We start from the raw sequence: 20526 nt of genomic DNA, 5'->3' as shown, positions 1-20526 counted from the left end.
TGGATCATGGATATTTGTTATAATTTAGGAGAACTTAGGATAAAGAACAACTATTAATTTTAGATATTTTGCATGGGCAGGGATTTTGGTATATTGACACAATACACCAAATTAAAGTTAATTTTAAATACACTGTATATATGTTTCTACTCTTGTTTGGGGTATTGTACTTAATTGAGCTCATTTAAAAGTGCAGTATGTAAATAAGAAATTAAGTTAGTAGTTAATCTACAATAACCAAATTTGTACTCGTATTAGGGATGTTTTCAAAGTTAAATGGATACATTTTAGACAGACAGACAATTTTAAAACACATCAAAGACCTACAGAGTATGGCATTTTAAATGCTTAATACCCTAAGGATTTTCATGACAATGAGACACATCTGCTCCTAGAAGTACCAATTTACTTCATAAAAGGATGATGGACATCAAAAAAACTCTATCTAGAGTTTGCTTTCACTGTGGCCAGGCTAGTCATTTGGGGGAAAAAAAAAACCTGCTTTGCCTTGATTGCTGACAGTATGCTATATAAAGTGGGCTTGAAGGGCCCACAGGAAAATGACTCTTGATTTTTTTTTTTTTTTTTTTTTGCCAAAGCAAGGCAGGAGAGTCCTTCAAATTTCCTGATTCACTGAAAAGTCAGTCAGACACTCTAGGTCTGTAGGTTAAAGATGCATGTCCCAACACTGCTGAGAAACTTTGGGTGGCTGTTGAGGCACCCAGATGTCTTTGTTGGTAGGTAATATTACATCTTTCTGGCATCTTTGATGGAGTTAAAAGCTAAATAGTTAAGAATTATGGCTTTCCTTAGTTATGATAAAAAATAAATTATTATAGAACTTTGGAATCACTAAGATAAGATAGACAATGTAGTATTTACTCTGAATTTTCTAAATACAAATAGAATGAATACTGTATATGGAATCCTTACTTGACAATTGTTCTTATATAATTTTGATATCTTAAAGTTAAAAAACATATTTTTCATTTAGACAAAAAGGGAAAATATGGTGGAATATTATTTTAAGGTGTGTTACATTTGTTTATGCTGTAGAACATTTGTTTGTTTATTGATGCAAAGATATGTTGCATTCTTTTATGATTGATTTGTTTAACTCTGTAAAGTTGTGTTAGTTTGCATTTCAAAAATATGATTGCTTTAATAAAAATCTGAACGAGCAATAGTGAGTCAAGAAAAAGGATTGGTAGGGTTGGCAGACAAGAGGGAATAAATAGGAGAAAACTGAGAAGAGGAGATAGAGAGGGAGAAAAGAAGGGGTCTTCTGCCCAGTTACACAGCCAAACATGGAATAAGAAGGAAAGAACAGGTATACAAAAATAGAGAAAGATAAAAGCCCAGAGACAAGAGGTAGATGGGATAATCTAAGTTTAAAAAAGCTGGCTAGAAACAAGCCGAGCTAAGGCCAGGCATTTAGAAGCAAGAATAAGTCTCTATGTGTGTATTTTTTGGGAGCTGGGTACCACTCCTCCAAAAAGCAAGGAGCCAAAAGAGTAAAGAGTTACACAGAAAAGACCAACAACAGGAAGTACTCATCCAAGAGTGTGAAGTTTCAGTCAAACAAATGAATATGATCTAGGAATGTTGTACAGTAATATAACTACATGGTAGAGCTAGGTTAAATACTCACATTCGTGAAAAACAGAACTCATCATGTCAGGGCTCTTGCAAAAGTACAGGAAAGGTAATAGCAAGATAAATACTTCATGGGGTCTGAAATATAAATACAACTTTTATTATACCTAGAAGTTTTTAGGCACGTATCACATCATTATGAGTCCATGTTTAATTTACAACTATTGTCTTTCTGAATTCGTTGGTCTTTTGTTGCTCATTTTTGAAAATGTGTATTTTTGCCATGTAGGATTTTCCTGTTTCTGAAGGCTGTTGTTATGCTACCTTTAACAAAATTTTACCTTGCTGTTTCCACAAACTGGAGTATCTCTTCTACTGTACTGCCTAGTTTTTTTTTTTTTTTGTCAACTTGACACAAGCTAGAGTCGGTATACAGAACCACAATATAGAAAAATCTTCTACTAGAATGACCTATTAGCAAGGCTGTGGTGCAGTTCTTTGATTTATGATTGATTTGGGAGGCCCCAGTTCACTGTGTGAAGAACCACCACTAGGTATGGCCTGGGAACTATAAGAAAGCAGGTTGAGCAAGTCATGAGGAACGAGCCAGAAAGCAGCACACCTACACTATCTACATTCTATGTCCATGATACTCTAATGGTCTATGTTTTCTGTCAAACCATAATTATTAAGAATTGACTAAAGTAACCACCTGACTGGTTTCTCCTTTGTAATTCTACTCATGAGAACATTGTTTAATATTACGTCCTACCACTGAGCCCATCTCGGTGGATATTTAAGAAGAATGAATGATTGCTTACGAAAACCACCTAGCTTAGGGCTTAGCCCTGTTTAGTCTCAAAACAGCATACTCATATTTATAACAATCAGTATGGTGAGTTGGAAATAACTTAGTAGAACAAAATCCTCCCCGCTCTTTTTTTTTCTATTCTATATAATCTCCTGAAAAATTTGCCCATTGTCATCCAGGTTTGTTTATATTCCCCCTTCACATTCTGTCAAAATTTACAGAAAGAGAAAGAAAACTTCTTGTTATTAGAGAAGTCAAGATGTTCTTCTAGCTGAGAGTAATTTGATCTGTTCTTGAAGATTCTTGAGGTAAAGAAGAGTAAGTAGAAATAAAATTACATTTTTTTAAGAAATGGGAATGAGGGGAACTCTGTACCCTGTAAAACTTCTTCAAAGTTCCAAGGATCTCTTATATAACAAAAGCCACCTGCTCCGTGACCCCCTTTCCTGAATGCCGATCTGACTGCACTGTGGAAGTTTGCTCCTTACTGGTTCTGAAGAGAGAAGTCATTGGCTCCCACACTTAAGCTATTGTCGTCACATTCTCCATTCCTGTGAACAAGCAGATGGACCTCTGGGATTTATTTTAGACATCATTTTAAAAGGTGGACTTAACAAAACTATAAAGCCAATACCTAATCATTAGAGCACTTACCAAAATGAGGGCAGGATTTTCATCTGACAAAATGAATATGAATTCCAGAGCTGTCACTGTAAAACAAAGTTGGTTTTATGATTTTCAACACACTCAAAGAAAATCTTACCATTAAAGTCTAATTTCCTTACCTGAAATTAGCATATTATTAAAAATACAAGACAGGATCAATCTTCTGTTGATTTATATAATTAAGTTACCTTATCTCATTTAATATGAGAGTTTTATGTTCATTTCTAGGGAATATCTTTGAGACGGAAAAAGAATTTTGAACTTACCATAAACGACAATCTCCATCTGCCTGACTATTCTTTACTGTTTACATTTTTTCTTTTATCTCTCTCTTTCTCTTTCTGTCTGTTTGGGTGTATCTGTTTGTCATTCTTTCATAAGCTTTAAGCCGTGAAATCTTAGCAAAAACAGCCAAATTCCTTTTGTTTCTCTCTCTCTTCTCTTGTTCTCCTGTGTGCTCTAGAATACCTGTCAATCAAAAGCTTCTGTCTTAATATACTCTGAAAACATACTTGGTGCTTCCTGAGAGAGTATTTCCTTGTCTGCTACCAAGGAAAATGAATAAACATTAGTAAAAGCCAAACCTCATGAGGTTTAGACAAAGGCAGAAACAATGTTATAGATTGTGTTTAAATCTCTTGGGCCGCAAATTGGTCTGAAACCTTCCTTTTCAATGCTTTATTAGGGTCTGCAAGTAACAGACAGTTTGCTATGGGAGTTTGGCTTGTGGATCTAACCTAAAGTGAGATATATCAGAAATATGAACTAAATTAGATTGAAAGGTTAAACACACTAATTTTAATAATCATAGAATAGATTGTTCCATTTTATTTTCTTGCTTATCATCCAGCACTTGTGGAGAATAGACAATAAAAAGGTAATGAGGCTGACACTTTCACTGCCTAGAGAGCAAACAAATTAAATAGATTAGAGACTTAAAGCAGACTTCTTGGGCTCCCAGATGTGTGCGTCTTTGGGGCAGTAGGAAGAGACGTACATTTGCAGGGAATGGCTGTTTCCTCTGTTACTAGGGAGACTGTTTTATTTTTACGTCACAGTTGGATTCACCACTTTTAACTCACCCACAAGAAAGACAGAGATAAAGCAAAACTATTAAGAATGTTGAAAATCCAACATCCAAGCTTTTGAAATAAATATTTCTGGCACAATAGAGAGGCGAGACTGTGCTGTTCTGGCACAGGGCAAATAATAAGCACCGAGGTAATTTTCTTAAAAACGAAAAAAGGGAGGAGACATCCTGAATTTTGAAATGGTTTGTCTAAAACACACAGAGATCATATAAAATATTTTTTAAAAACAATCTTAAGGTGTTTTAATGCATAATGTGATGAAAGATTCTTAAAAATAAGGCAATTTCAAGGCAATAAGCATATTTCTTAATGATTTGAAATGAGAAATGCTCAAAGTTACTCAATTAATGCAAAAGAACCATAAACCTTGCCAACTATAGTAATGCCTAGCCTGGCAAAACGTGCCACTGGCCCCTGCTGACTTCCATACTAGATTTCAGTGCCGATTGTGCATTGAACAAAAGAATTAACACAAGAACCAACAGCTGACAGACATTTATAGAGTATTGAGAAAGACAGGGTGGAGAGCAGATGACAAACACAATCCTTCTCTGAACAGATAGATGTCCACACATTCTGAGTATACTGCTAAAATGTTTCATCATTATTTAAAATTGGTCATTTTTGTCTTCTCACATTTTCACGACTTGGGTACTTTCTGCAAGATAAAAGGAGGATGGGGAGAGCTTCTGATGAAAAGTCAGGCACGCGTACCTTAAAGGTGCTTTTGGAAGGAGGCTCATTTGAACAGGCAGAAAGCAAGTGAGTGACACTCTGCATGAGGGATTTGAAAGTCAAGGCTTCCCCGTGCCATTCATTAGAAGCCCTATTAGAATAACTGACAGTCGTACCCAGCAGATGCACCAGAGAGATGTTGTGCCAATTCCTTTCCTAAAGAAACATTAAATATTGTGAATTTTAATATGAAATATTCGTCAGCCGAAACTTGTGCTGCTGTCTCTTGTTGACGAGGTAAGAACTTGGCATCAACGCGCGTTTCCAAACTCGTAAAGGTTACCAGTGATGAAAAACATATCAAAGAGTCACAAACCAGATCATTGGAAAACGGAACAGAATGAAGCATTTAAAAGCACATGAGTCCTTTCATTGTAGAAGAACTTCGATGTGAGGAACACACCTTGAAATCAGATTTTAACTTTTACATAAGATTCTTGAAAATGAAAACGTTTTTTTCTTTAACAAAGTGTTGGACTTCTAAAGAACACACAAATATTTCAAATCCACTGTTTCATAAAAAGCATTTACTTCGTTTCAAACACGGAAAGAGTAAAACAAGAAAAAAGTATTTAATCCCTCCCTTACTCACTGGAGTAAAAAATAAATAAATAAATACACTATGCTGAGATGGAGGGAGGAAACCGTAGAGTGAATTTGAAGCAAACAATTTATACATCCTCTGTGATCCATACATTATCATTTCACTCATTTCTACGGTCCACTCACTCAATACTGACAGTCTCTGTGGCTTTGAAGGAGAGTATTTTCAAGAAAAGCCTTTCAAATGTACTGAGCACTAACCTTCTTGAGGAAGGCAGACATGTTGAGCACTGGTACAGCAACAGACGACAGGGAGAGGAGCTTCACTGTTAAGACACACGGCAGCTCTCTTCCATGTGCAACTGCTCTGAGGAGGGCACCCCAAACAGCACCAGGCACTCGAGAGGTTCAGTTAACAAAATTAATGAATGCAGCATAGAATGCCATGCTTTATGCAGAAGTGGGGTGACTGGCTACTATGGCACTTCATTTTTAAGGAAACAGTGTCTTAGGGAAGCAGGGTGGGTGCTAAAACACAGATTTTGCCTTCTATATCTTCTCCACCTAAATGGGTTCCTCGTCCCACCGCAGGGCTCGTGTGTGTGGAATATAAAGTTCTGACTTAATATCATTTCCCATTTGCAGGTACCGATGCATGGATGAGCATCTGCAAGGTCAGTTCATTTTCATTTCATAAGTCCACACAAATGCAGAAAGACAAAAAGAATTCAGAGGCCCTTGTGAGAGCAGTAATTTAAATTGATCCCAGTGATATTGGGAGGAAGGAGTTAGCTAAGGATGACAGCTAGCCTCTCATCTAATTGCAAAAGCCTTTCTGAATGTCTCATTGTGGTTTCCACCTAATGGCTTATTGAAGCCATTATACTCAGGATAAGAATCCTGAGATACTGGCCTCTGGAACATAAGCCTAGAAGGCATGGCTCCTATTGATTCACTGATGAATTAATTAATCCAAAGAGCCTGTGTTCTTTACTAAAGATGTATGTGTCTAGGTTTAGGGGCTGAGTATTTGAAAACAGTAGTAATAAAATTCATCCATTTTACTCCCTGCAAACCTCACTTACAGAGACAAAAACATAAGCTCTTTGCCACAAGATGAAGTAGAGGTGATTTTGAGAACTTCCTTAGGAGCTTAGCTGCTCCCCCATCTGCAAGCCACTTTTTTGGTTAGGGAATTACCTTACAATAGCCCTAATTAATGCTAATTTATGCCCATTGAGTGACCATAAAGATATGTCACCAAACATAATTTCATGGGGAGGGTAGGTAAAGAATTAGTGTGTCATTTACTAAAGAGACCTTTAGGAACAATAAAGACCATCTGCCCTGCCAATCTACATCTCAGGAGACAGCACTACACCTTAGAAATCTAATGATAAATAAAGTTCCCCACCATAGCACTGAGGGTAAATGTTGTCCTTCTTCATTATTCGTGTCAAAATGGGGTAGAAGGGACTTTTCAGGAGACAGCTTACACAAGTGCTGACTGCTCATTTTAAAATTAAGTTTTCCTGGTAGCGGAGAATTTTTTATAGAACAAAGGTGACATCTATTATCCACTTAGGTCTCAAGAGTATATTTTTCATAGGTTGTTAATTAAATAGTTCAGAAGGCAGATTCTGAAATATAGCAGGTGAGTTCTTTATTTATGTATGCCCCAGATTCCCAATATTCATGTACTTAAATGAGAATTCCACGTCAGTAGATTTTGCCGACTGTGGCAATGCTATTTCTGGATATCACCTAAACTTTCCTTTATATTTAACATTCTTGTCTTCACTAGCAACTGACTTCAATATATAACAAGGCTTCAAGACAATTCAGAGGCAATAAAGAGCGCCTTTGGTTCCTTGGAGTCTGGTAAGGAGCCTGACACATGGTGAGGGCTCAATAAATATTTCCCGAGTGAATAAATAAATGGGTCTTATCATCTGCAAGTATGGTTGCAGTAATGACCACCTTTAATTCCTGACAATGTGAAAATTCCTCTTCCAGTTTCCATTAATGTAGGGAAAAGTAACCAATAAAATTTTTAATTAATAACAACTATGTCCAAAAATCTGGTGCGACTTCCAATTAATTCACACTTCAGTTTTATGAAATTGCTATTTTTTTTAGAATACTCACTCTGAGAAGTTTTTATTCTTGGAGTAATTTTTAGTAATTTGTGAATCCCTTTGAGCAACAGCTGAGAGATCCAGCAAATTTCAGATACATAGCCCTAGCCCATAGCCCACTTTGCCCAGTCCAAGTTTCTTAAATACCTTCTCTTGCTCCTATCTCACCAAAATCACTAACTGCAAAAACAGAACTAAAAATGTCCAGCTGAGGATCTTTTCCCAGCCTCCATTATACATCTCTTCTCCTATCTGGGAACCACAGTCTGTACTGGAAAATGTTGAGTCAGGGGAAGTAGGCTTGAAAGCCAGGGTTGTACTTTCAAAGCACAGAAAACAACCGTGCTGTTTCATGCTGGTGTTAGTGACGTCTAATCACAATCTCATCACAGACTGCTTAGGAAATAACTTGCATGGATGTGGAATCAACCATGGAGTCCAAGAAAGGAAAGATAGTGCCTGAACAGCAAGGGCACTAAACCTTTGTGGGGAAGATTTCCAAAGAATAATGAAGACTGAATAACAAAGTTTATTAAAGTATCGTGGATCCAGAGAGATGGCTCAGTGAGTAACATACTTGCTAAACAAGCATGAGTACTGAGTTTGTATCCCCACCTTCCACATGCAAGCCAGACAAGGCAACAAATCTTTGTAACCCCAGAACTGGAGGAGGGGAGCACAGATAGGTAGATCTTTAGATCTCACTTATCAGGGACTCTAGCAAACTGGTGTGTTTCAGGTACAATGAGAGGCCACCCTAAAAAAATATGGAGGAGAATATAAAGGAGAATATTGGAAGTTAACCTCTGGTCTCCTGGCCAGAGTACACTGATCCATACGCACATGCACACACATGCATGCACCACACTTGCAAACATATAAACCAAAGAGATAGTGTACAAATAATATGATGCTCATCCTTGAATAATCTTTCTACCTAAATTCTCCCTACCTGTAGACAAATGCGTGTGAGAGAGAATGTTTTAATTGAAGAAGAAACGACCTTGTACTTCACTGCACACTTGCCCGGCATCACTCCCCTCAGAAACACTAAGTTGTATAGAATCAAGCATGCTTGTGTTTGTTTATATTATATGTTAAGTTCTACTAATTCAGAAAACATTTTTGAAAGCCCTCAAGTTGTGTCATTATTAATCTATTTTTTGGAATGTCAGTCCCACTAATACCAATGCTAAAGCAGGAGCGCTTGTCAAAGGCTAGGGTAAAACCCGTTATTTTCTACAAATGTCTCTGAACCAATGTCTCTTATTTGAGCTCTTTGACACCTGGGCATTTATCAAATGTGCTTTTTTCTAACCATTAAATGTTTGAAACAGACCAGCACCACCAAGTCTGTATAGAAATAAGATTAGAACTATTTTCTCCTTCTCCAGACTTGAATTAATAAAATGGCACAATTGACCGCAGGGATTTTCAGGCCACTTAGTCCATTGTACTGAATCCCTGCAGTTCCACGGAAGCATCAAAAAGATGGCAGAAGCAGAAAATGAATAGGGTGAAACAAAACATGACCAAAGGGATCTCAAAAATAGAAGAGGAAAAGAAAACAAAAGAAAGATTTTCTTTCTGCTTTTAACCAAATTCCCTTGGGCCGAGTCTTCAATGCTTTCCAAGGTCTTAGGAAGGAAGCAAGGTTATGTTATTGGCATGAGGAATGCTATCCTGTGGATTTCATTACAGCGGAAGGAAGAAAGAAGCCCCGATTCTCCATTTCCATCCAGCTCAGGGTCACCTCTGCCTGTGATGTTCGCTATGCTTCAACTGGATCATATAAACATATGGCATCTCAAACTATTTTTGTTAGTTAAGACCACAGATAAAGCTTGGAACATTAAATAGTGAACCTCATACCTAACTGAGTTAGTGAACTACTTAGAGCACATTTCACTCACTTACCTCTTACTCGTAAAATAAAATATTTTCTCTAGATCCATAAAATATTGTTTACCAGTACTCTGATGGCTGATTTTCATTCTATTGTATCTGACCTAAGGTCAGACAATATACTATTTCTCATAAAAAATGAAACAATTCTTCCTTATATATGAAGGGTATAATTAAAATGCATCAAGATATGTCACAGTGAACTTTAAAACACTCAAGCACTGCCTGCCAAGTACCAAACCTAATCTACTCATGAGGAGAGTGACAACTGGGATTTCACAGTTGCGAGCACACAGAGATGGTGCCAAGATGCATGCGAGAATGTGTGTAAGAAAGGAATGACGGGGACTGAGCCTCTGAGCTGAGGCATTCACATAGCTTTCGATTTCTGAAACAGAAATCATATTCATGCCAATATGTTTTTGTGGCTTGAAGGGCATTACTTATGCACTCGTGTCTAATGATGGCATTGGATACAAATACTTGGAAAATTACTTTTGGGCTTCTGAAATTAAAATCGCAAGAAAAAGAAACACCACTAATTGTGTGATGTTGGAGAAGTTTCAACTGGAGAGAGGAAAGGTTATAAAACAGACTGGAATGGCTGTTTAAATGAAAAACAGTCTAAAATTTAAACATGGGCTGGTTCACCTCATGGTGGACTTCACACATTTGGAGCAAAAGTGGATGAAGCAATAGGAAGACACAGCTCAGATTATCTCACCTGACCAGAATGCTAACAGCAGAAAGAAACAATGGGAAGAATCAGTCAAAGACAGGCTATATTGAGCCAAACTATCAAAAATAACAGGTAGGTAGCACAGCCAGATACTAGGAAATACGCCAGGACAGGAAAGAAAAAAGTGTGTATACTAGTTTCTTCTGTATTTCCTTACAGGGCAGTTTACTGATAAAGTCTAATTAACTCATCCAGCTCCCATTCCCTTAGTGCCCATCTCTGTCACAAATGCATACACAATAAAAACAACAACCAAGTAAGAATTAATTATTGTCTTATGTTTCAGTCTACAGATGGTAGAAGTGGAGCAGGTTTGACCCCTAGCAAGTAAAATAAAAAGAAACCAGTAAAGCTCTTCAAAATATTTCAATATGCAGAGCATAAATAGTTCATTCTAAATTAGCATAATAATTCCAAACTTTGATTATGCACAAAGTAAAATTTGAGTTTGTTCAAAAATGCTGTTTCATTATTATTTTAGCATATGTTTCAGGTCTGCAATAAAAGACTCGATGATAAACTTTGGTATCAGGTAAGGCTTAAAAGGAGCAAGGCACATTTTTCCGTCTCTTGTCAAAACCTTTTAGCAACTAAATGTATATAAGAAAACAAAATATCACCTCTCTGATAATACTGTCAAACAACATAAAAAAAAGGCCTTTTATTTCTTTTTGTAACTCTAACTGTTCCTGGGAAGAGCATAATACAGTAACATTTCAAAGATTTGTCCTGCTAGGAGTCAGGCTGGGAAAATAGAAAAGTGACACATAAATGTTAGTTTAGGAAGAATAGCTGATCCTGCCATGAATAAAGCATTATGGTTTTTCATTTTTACTGACCGGGGACTACCACCAACAGATGTATAACAATAAAGATATTATTGGGGTTGTCAAGAACTTCAAACCAGGTAAAGGATTAAGATCATAAATCATTATGTAAGGGAGGAAGCAAGATAAAAGCTAAAATGTAGCCTTCAATTGTAGATATAAAACATATATACAAAGATATAAACTGATCTTAACAAGTAGAGATTAACACAGGGAAGGAGAAGCCCAGCAAAAATATAGGCTGCAGAATGCGTGACAAATTATTAAAAGTCCATGCCGAGAAAAGCCATTGTAATGCATGAGGAAATGGCAGGTAAAAACTCTTACAGTAGACCCGATCATACTGAAGGATCCTATGACAAAAATAACCTCTGCTTTTTTCATATTTCCCTGGCTCCTTACATGTTCGGTTCTCGATTATTTTCTGATTTCCACAAAGTTATTTCCCAGGTTTAATACTCAGGACTTTATAAAGACATAATTTGCTTCATCATTCATGCAAATAAGCTAAAAACCTAATGACCTTTAAATATATTTCAAGTGCCAGGAACCCTGTCCCAAATACCAGAAATCCAAAAGCTTCTCAAATATCCTTGTAAGTATTCTCAAACCAATATCTTGTCACTTGTTTCCTTTCTAGATCTAATACATGATGCTATCAATTTCCTCGTTATCTTTATTGACTATAAATAAACTATTAAGTAGAAAAAATATTTTGGAAAAGGAACATTTATTAAGAAAATGTATCAGACAAAGAAAACAAACCCAAAAGTCATGGTCCTACAGAAGCCAGACAATAATGAAGACCCTAAGAGAGACATACATAGATCTAATCTACATGGGAAGTAGAAAAAGACAAGATCTCCTGAGTAAACTGGGAGCATGCGGACCATGGAAGAGAGCTGAAGGGGAGGGGAGAGGCAAGGAGGTGAGCAGAGAAAAATGTAGAGCTCAATAAATATCAATAAAAAATATATATATGGGTTTGGAGAGAGGGAAGGGTAGGGGGAAAATATTAAATAAGAAACAAATAATTGTCAAATATAGAGGAAAGAAATGAAAGATAAAGCAGTCTGAGCAAGTCACAGAAAGCTGGCCAGTAAGCAGTAATTCCCTATAGCCTCCACTTCACTCCTGCATCCAGGTTCCTGCCTAGAGTTCCTGCTATGATTTCCCTCAGTGATGGAGTATTACCTGAGAGTTATAAGTTAAGCCCTTGCTTCCAAAAGTTGCTTTGGGTGATGGTGTTTCATCACAGCAATAGAGACATGAAGTTTTTATTAAACACACTCTTTGCACAATGACAGAGATCAATGTATTATTTATCCCCATTTATTAATCATGAAAAATCATCTGTATATTGATGTCTCTCACCTCTGAGGGGTGGTGAAACTGATGATTGTCTGATCTAAGATGAGGTGGTCTTCAATCTTCACAGTTACCTATGAGGAGGGCTGAAAAGGCACAGAGAAAGTAAGAATAATATTGACCCAGACAAATAGATGTCCTCACAGGAAGCAGGACTTGTCGTGTGAAGAGTGCCAAGTAATGTCATAAGCAGTGCCAAGAGTCAAGCTGTGGAAGAATACCTGAGATTTGTTAAAGCAACTCACTGAAGTCAGATAAAGTAGTTGTTACAATCTACTACATGTCCGTGAGTGCAGGACAAAGCCAGCTATTCAATAGGAATTGAAAGGGAGTGTGACATCTTCATTTTGAAAGAAATTATATGGCCACTTGTAACAAATTCTAATTGCTCTTCATAATAAAAACTAGCTGGCCATCTGGACAGTCACCCAAGATTCCTCTGCAATGTTCAGCATCCATCTTCATCCTAAAGGCCTAGAATATTTGACAGACTTTTTTATAAAGCAGGATTTTTGAAGGACCATCCTGCCTTGTCTTGATGAGATTTGACAGTCATTCTCTTTTATGTCCTACCTGTATAATTAGGACAGTATACTGTCAGCAGTCAATGCAAGGGCATTTTCTTACCCAGTGGCTTACTTTTGCCACAAAGAAAGTAAACTCCATGTTTACACCTGATGTAAAATATTTAAACTAGAAGTTAATTTTTAAAAGTGGATTCAATAATCTATCTTTTTTATCTTATCATGCATATTTTTCCTTTTTCCTTTTCAGAGTAGAGCGTGAGATTCTTAACCTCATGGTTGTGTGTTTGAGCCCCACATTAGGCACCAGATATAGAATGAATTATAATTAGTCTTATTTAAAAAAAACAGAGTTAGATATAGGGGTTAATACTGAAAGATCAGAGAAGCAGATCAATCAACCACTAGAAACTTCTTACCTCTACCAATGGTCAGACCGAAGAAATGATACTGTCCCTGTGTATTCTGAGACTGAATGCTCAGACTGAATCCTCAGTCTGTATCTGTCTCCTCCTGCCTTATATTCCTGTAAATGGAGGTTGCATGTTGGTTTTCTAGATGCCCAGACCCGAATAATCCCACAGAAATTGTATTAATTAAATGACTGCTTGGCCCATTAGCTCTAGCTTCATATTGGCTAACTCTTAAATCTTAATTTAATATTATCTCCATTAATCTGTGCATCAACACAAGGTCTTGGCCTACCAGCAAAGTTTCAGCACATCTATCTCCAGCAGCAGTTTTATGGCATCTCTCTAACTCCATCTTCCTTCTCTCATGCTATAGGCCAAGCCAGTTTTCTTTATTCATTAACCAATAAAATCAATATATAGACAGAAGGACCTCTCACACTACTCTTATATATTCAATTAACCCATTTATATTAGTCTATGTATTACCATGGAAGGTTGTGGCCTACCAGTAAGATTCCAGAGTCTTTCTCTTTCAGCAGCTACTTAGACTCTCCACAACTCTGCGTACTCTATATATCTTTGTTTGGATTTACTGCTTGTCTTTATTCTGCCCTGCCATAGGCCAAGGAAGCTTCTTTATTAACCAATGGTAATAAAACAAATTCACAGAATACAGAGGGGAATCACGCATTCCTCTCTCCACCCAGTCATATTACTTGTCTCCACCTTTCTAGTGCTGGATTAAAGGCATGTGATCCCAAATGGTAGGATCATCTTTGTGTTAGCTCTGTTTCTTTTTTAGACAGAATCAATCTCATGTACCCAAGGGGGCCCTTGAACTCACAGAGATCCATTTGCCTCTGTCTTCCGAGTATCGGGATTAAAGGTGTATGCCACTGCTGACTGGCCTCCAAGGGTTGCAGTCTCTTAGCTCTGCACTGTCATCTCCAGGCAAGTTTTATTTGTTAGATTACAAACAAAATATTGCTATATCCACTAGAATGCTTGGATTTAATAAGCATAAGTTTGATAAAGGAAGACTAGGAGGAATGGATACTAAATGAGAGAAAAGAATTCTTGAGGATCTGATCTAACATAAGAATCAATACTGGACTAGTTAATATGGTGGAAGTCTTTCAAAACCATTGGAAATCTTGTTCCAACTTGTGTCAATTTCATTTTATTCCCTATTCAATTATTTAAATTACCATGCTTTCGATTTGGTATAGAGACACAAATTTGATCCTTTATTTGTGAAATGAAATAAAATGTTTTTTTTTCAGTTTCATGGTTGTTACTGTTATTAAAATGTAGAAGAGAGAAGGTAGAAGAAGGAAAATGAGGAGGAAAAGAAGGGGTGAGGAGCAGGATAAAGAAGGAAGCAGAAAAATGGAGGAAGGATACAAAAGGACAAGATAAAAGAGTAAAGATACCAATATTGTAGAGGAGATGATGATATTCTTAACAAGGGAAACTAAAGATTTAAATTTGGTAATTAAATTAAATTAATTCATAAAATGTTAACAAATTTTATGTATGTCAGTGTAGCCAAAGAGTGCAATGAAAGACAATATACACACTGCATTTCTGACCTAAGAGCCTGGATAGGTGATGGATAGTTGCCACAAGTTGAACTATTGAAGAGCAGTAAAAGATGGTAATCTTGACATGATAAAAAGAGTTCAGAGAGAAACACCACATGCTTTCTGAGTTCATGGTACCTCCCAGAAAATTAAATTAACAGATGCAGCACAATATTTGAACTTGTTTTAGCTTTGGAAAAGTACTCTAAATATTGCTTTCTCTTGATGCAAGTGCCCCTTTGCAATCTCCTTCCATATTTGATCAGTTCTGGACTGCAAGAAATGATTATGTGTCACTTGAGCCAGAAGATCAAAAAGTTCAGGTGAGTCCCCCACTTTGCTATACACTCCAGAAAAAAAACTATAGCTAAATTTTAAGGGTCCCCAGGAAGCCCCAATAAGAGGTCATATCAAAAGTTTTTATTTTAGAAGTAACCTAACAGTGATTCTAACTCTTGATCCGGAAGCAGTGAACACTTACTTAAAGATCACATACACAGCTAAAGACTTATTTTATCAATGGAAAAGATGTCTGGAATATTGGCTTCAGTGAAGAAATCAACAAAATATATCAGGATGACAAAGACCGTGAATATGTATACACAAAGTTTTGAATTGTAGTAAATTGTTTCAGTAAGTACTGACTAGTAAATATTTCAGTAAAATTTCAAAGATGGAATACAAAAAAATACAAAAGGTTAAAACTAGAGTGGGCCAAAACTGAAAGAGAACTTTAGAAGTCATACTGTGTTGAAACGTGAAAGATAACATATAAAACATTTTTTCTTCCATAATAAAATAGATGAAATATGTAGGGAACAGAATTGAATCAGAGAAATGAAGTGAGAAGTGAACTAGCCATGGAAGAAAATAATATATGACAGCAAGGAAGCTGCAGGTCACCGGGAACATGACTGTAAATGATACTGGGGCGAGTATACCTTACATGGGGGAAGATTAAAGGGCAATAATACTTCATATTACAAAAAAATCAAGCAAAGAAAAGCATACTGAACAATGACTGCATGCTAGGTACTACTTGGATCAAGAATTTAGTGAAGCAAGACTTTACTCATATACACCCTGTATTTCTTCTTCCCTTGCCTTAGTTTTCTATCTCTACATTAAACCGATACTTAGTGATTATTATCTGCTAGGCGGTGTTTGTCAAATGGCTGCAGTCTCCATAGCATACAGAACAGTGCTCCTACAATGCAAATCAGATTACATGTTCCATTAATAAGTACTCTCTTTGGAATTAAATAACACTCTATAATATAAAAGATTAAGTACCTTCTATAACCAAGGGTTTTGGTATTGTTATATTAAATACACAATACCTTGCGTGTTTTACTATTTTAAGTAAACTGCAGGCATTGTTTTCACTTTCTTTCCCCTTCAATGAATTTGTTTTATAATTTATTCCGCCACGGGATATAACACTACAGTCAACTGGGTTCTTACAAACAGATATTTCTCACACATATTAGATATATTGTTACTATTGCCTGTTTCACAGAGTACAGAGATAACTCCACCTGACTTTTTATACTGTCTTGTACTTTAAAAGTTAGTTTTGCCAACGGTATCTTAATGGGTGTACTAGTGCCCTTAAGACTATGTCCAATTGTCCAATAGTAGATGGCCAATAATATTTTTGTAAACTTTTATCCCCTGTTACTTTACCTGAGCCTTTTAAATATTTGAATATTTATTTATGTATTTATGGTTTCTTTGTGGGGTTTTGTTTGTTTGTTTATTTTTGTTTTGAGATAAGGTTTCTCTGTGTAGAATTGGCTGTTCTGGAACTACTTCTGTAGACTAGGCTGGCCTCAAACTCTCAGAAACCCATCAGTCTTCATCTCCCTAGCCCTATGATTAAAGGATGTGCCACTACTTCCCATTACTTAAATCATTTTTGTGTATGTGTTATTGGCCTTTTATTTGTATATTATGGTTTCTGATTTTGTATTTTTATGAATTGGCTGTCTTTCTTGTGTGTGTTTGTGTGTTTGTGTATGTGTGTGTGTATGTGTGTATTTTCCTGTTTATTTCCTATAGACTGAAGGAAATTAATGTCCTGGAGCTGGGGGAGTATGGCAGTGGGGAGGATCTTGGAGAAGTTAGTGAAGAGAAAAGTACAATTTAGATATATTGTATCAAAACTTTTAATTAAAAAAAAGAAATAAAGAAAGGTTGGCTGTAGTGACACATACTTGTAACTGAAGCCCTTGACAGGCAGAGGCTGGAAGACCATGAGTTTGATACCAGCCTGAGTTATAGAGAGTAAGTTGGAAGCCAGGCAGAATTGCATAATTTTTTCTCAAGATAAACAACACAACCACAGATAGCCCGCATTTACTTTCCTGCCTTTACTCTAAAACGCAAGCCTTGGGACCAGACCATATTACTCAGCTCCAGTGTCATGACAATATAAACATTCCAGATATAATAAAAATATTCCTAAAAACCTGTTATCCCAAATGTAACAAATGGCATATTAACTGATTAATTAAAATTATCCAAAAATCATAGCTGGTTTAGATTTGTTAGTGTTGCATTAAAGAACATTACAGGCAAGTGACTATCCAAAGTTCCAGAATAAAGGTATGAAACAAATTTTAATGGCAGCCTTTGACACTGTCTCGTGCCATGACACTCTGGCAAACTTAGCAGATACTCCGCAAGCAAAGAGCTGAGTACCAGAGGATGACAGGTTCTGTTTCCGTGACTATTTCCACGGCTGTTTCTTATTTGATTTGTTTTGTCCTGACAAATTGCAAATTCATGCATACTGATTCCTTACAGATAAAGGGGTTCTGATTGGAAGACTCCATTGAACTATGACTTGTCCCTACAGAAAATTTGCCTTGTTGATGAATTTATCAATTTCTTCTTATGTGCCTTGCAAACACTGCCCCACCCCACCCCAAACTGGGTTTCTAGGAAAAGCAGCAGGCTAGATTCCATTACTGTCCTACAGTAAGTCTCACTTACTTAAATGTAACTGCTTACCTCTGACAACCCCACATATATCTCAAATGGAAGCCATGACAATCAAGAATCAAGCTCAGAGCTACGCTCTGCCTCTGGAACCAGCACAGTTCTATAGCTAAATAGAACTCTCCACTGATCCCATCTGAATCAGTCTGTATTAAATTTGAAAAGTTCTGTGTGATTCAAAGGTGCAACATAAAGTAAAAGACAGCCCCGAGTGGAGAAAAAAAAATAAGGTAACAGAATTAAAGGAGTCTACTCCACTTACTCAAAACTCTCAAATGCCATGAAAAAGTAAATCAAAGAGCCTCGGCAGCACTTCAGTAGACATCAGTGCTTCGGTGTCTTGGCAGCTCAGTTTATCAAAAACAGAGCGATAATGAGGCCTGCTGCGTAGTCCTGAGTGGACCATTTACTTTGGCCGTGCTCCAAGGCCATGGGCTTCACCCCTAACCCAAATCAGTAGCTGTGAAGCATGTGCTGTCAGTTACAGAGGAAACTGCAAGAGAGTTTGACGGAGCAGTGCAAATCCATCACTACTCACTGAAAAGTCAGGTCAAGGTCCAGGTGCTACTGACGGCACAGCAGAGGTTGAGAGATTCATTTTAGGATAGAAACAGTGCTACACGGCTGAAGATTTATCAATTGCTGTGTTTCCCTTACTGTTCTGTGCTGCTCTCGCTCTCTTTATTAATTCAACAGCTAACGTGGCCAGAAGAAGGTCAATGGTAGTCACGAGAGACTTGGCTGACTCAGCCCAGGTCAAAGGAGGCTTGGGGTCTGAATGACCCACAGAAAGTAAGCCATCCTAAATATGTAACCAACCATTGCACATTGTTGCAAATTATTTTTATAATGCCATGATTCTGCTATAAATGGAATTATAATATAAGCTGAATATATAGGTACACTATATGGAAATTATTTTTTGCATTCTTCTTACAAAAAGTGCTTTGATTAAGATTATGATTATGATGTTTTGTGGAGGGTTTTCTGTGAGCTTAATGACCATTTTTCTCAGGTCATTTATATTCCATAAGCCAGACTTCAAATTCTCATTGATTTATTCTTAATTTTTTAACTATTGACAAACAATAATTGTGCAGATTTATGTGATCCAATTTATTTTATAATGTAGAAATTATTAACCCATGGTATAGAACAAATCTATAACCTGACATTCATTTATGTAGTAAAAGATTTACTTTCAATAAAAAGATAATCTTAAATATATTCATTTATAATTTGAAATATACAAAGCATTATTGTTTGTTATAATCATCACATTTTATTTAAAAATGCAAAATCATGAAACATTTCTAATGTCTAAAACTTTGCTTTTACCCTCATTTCTTTTTCCAAGTCTCCCGCATTCCACCACCTGGTAGTCATGGTCCTATTCTTCATTTTTATTAGTTCATCATTTCTAAATTTGATTTAGAGAGATTGTTTACTATTGGATTTTCTGTACCTAGCATATTTACTCAATATAGTGTCCCCAAATTCACCAACATCTTTAAAATGACAATAAACACCTCAGTCCTTCTTAAGAACTGAATGCATTTTGTTGCTCCTATGTCACATTTCCTTTATTGGATTCCATGAACTAAATTGTTTCTAATTTTTTTGTGAATTGTAAATGATGATTTGGTCAACATGAAATTGTAGATAAATGTTTGCCATACTGATGTAAGTTATTTTAGATGCATACCCAGAAATGAACATCAACCACAGTGTATTCTATAGCTACGTTGATTTCCATTCCTTCGGTAGCAACACAATTCCCTTTACTGAACACATCATCAAAGCTGGCTGACTTTCTCTTATAGAAATGGGATGATGTCTCGTCATGATTTCTTTTGCCTGATTAATAATAATGGACAATTTTCATCTATTTGTTGTCATTTTTGAGTCTCCTTTTGAAGTATCAATTGCTTTGAAGTAGTGGATTTCATCTGCCAGTGACCTAAATATAGAATGAAACCTCCATCTACTGACACCTACGACAATTCCAAGCACTGACCACCAAATGCCACCAAGAAAAACATGCATCAAGGACAGGAAGGCAAGCAATGAAAATTACCATTATTGGGTCTCGTAATCATGATCAGTTTGACAGTAACAAATATTGAGCTATGAGTATAAATTAGAAAACGATTATAAATTATGAGATGCCTTAGTTGCAACAAAAGCAATAATGGAAGGATGGAGAAAATTATCATCAACAACTAATTTCTCAACAATTAATTTATTAAAATTTTTTAATAAAACACTAATGGACATGTTTAGATATTTAAAAAAATATACCAGGGGAATTTACAAAATAAAAACGTTTAAGTTTTACATGCAGGATTTGCTTCATGGATAATTAGTCATGCCAACTTGCTTGATTACTGCAGTAGCAAATGCTTGACAAAGAAGCACGTAAGTTAGAAAACAGTGTCATCATTAAGTAAATTATCCAGGCATTTGTTTGAATATAACAAATGATCTCATGAAATAATGTGTAGGCTCAACAAAAATCCTGATTTTTAAGTCAGCAAATATAGATGAAAGTTTATTCACTGTAAACATAAAAAAATCAAGTTAA

General features: G+C 36.3%; 1 long non-coding RNA gene across 1 annotated transcript in view; it reads right to left on the bottom strand.

Moving 5' to 3' along the window:
* Window positions 1–3073: 3073 nt before the first annotated feature.
* The window catches only part of LOC121457161, a 114493-nt gene continuing 97040 nt past the window's right edge, over window positions 3074–20526 (bottom strand). Inside the window, exons 2-3 of the long non-coding RNA XR_005975682.1 lie at window positions 12426–12505; window positions 3074–3117 (exon numbers count right to left, since the gene is read on the bottom strand). This is a non-coding gene — a long non-coding RNA (uncharacterized LOC121457161). The remainder of the gene's footprint in view (window positions 3118–12425; window positions 12506–20526) is intronic.

Source organism: Microtus oregoni, unplaced genomic scaffold (genome assembly GCF_018167655.1).
Source record: "Microtus oregoni isolate MIOR12 unplaced genomic scaffold, Mior012 000001F_ref0000356, whole genome shotgun sequence".
Lineage (NCBI taxonomy): Eukaryota > Metazoa > Chordata > Mammalia > Rodentia > Cricetidae > Microtus > Microtus oregoni.
This window is presented reverse-complemented; position numbering and strand designations above follow the sequence as displayed.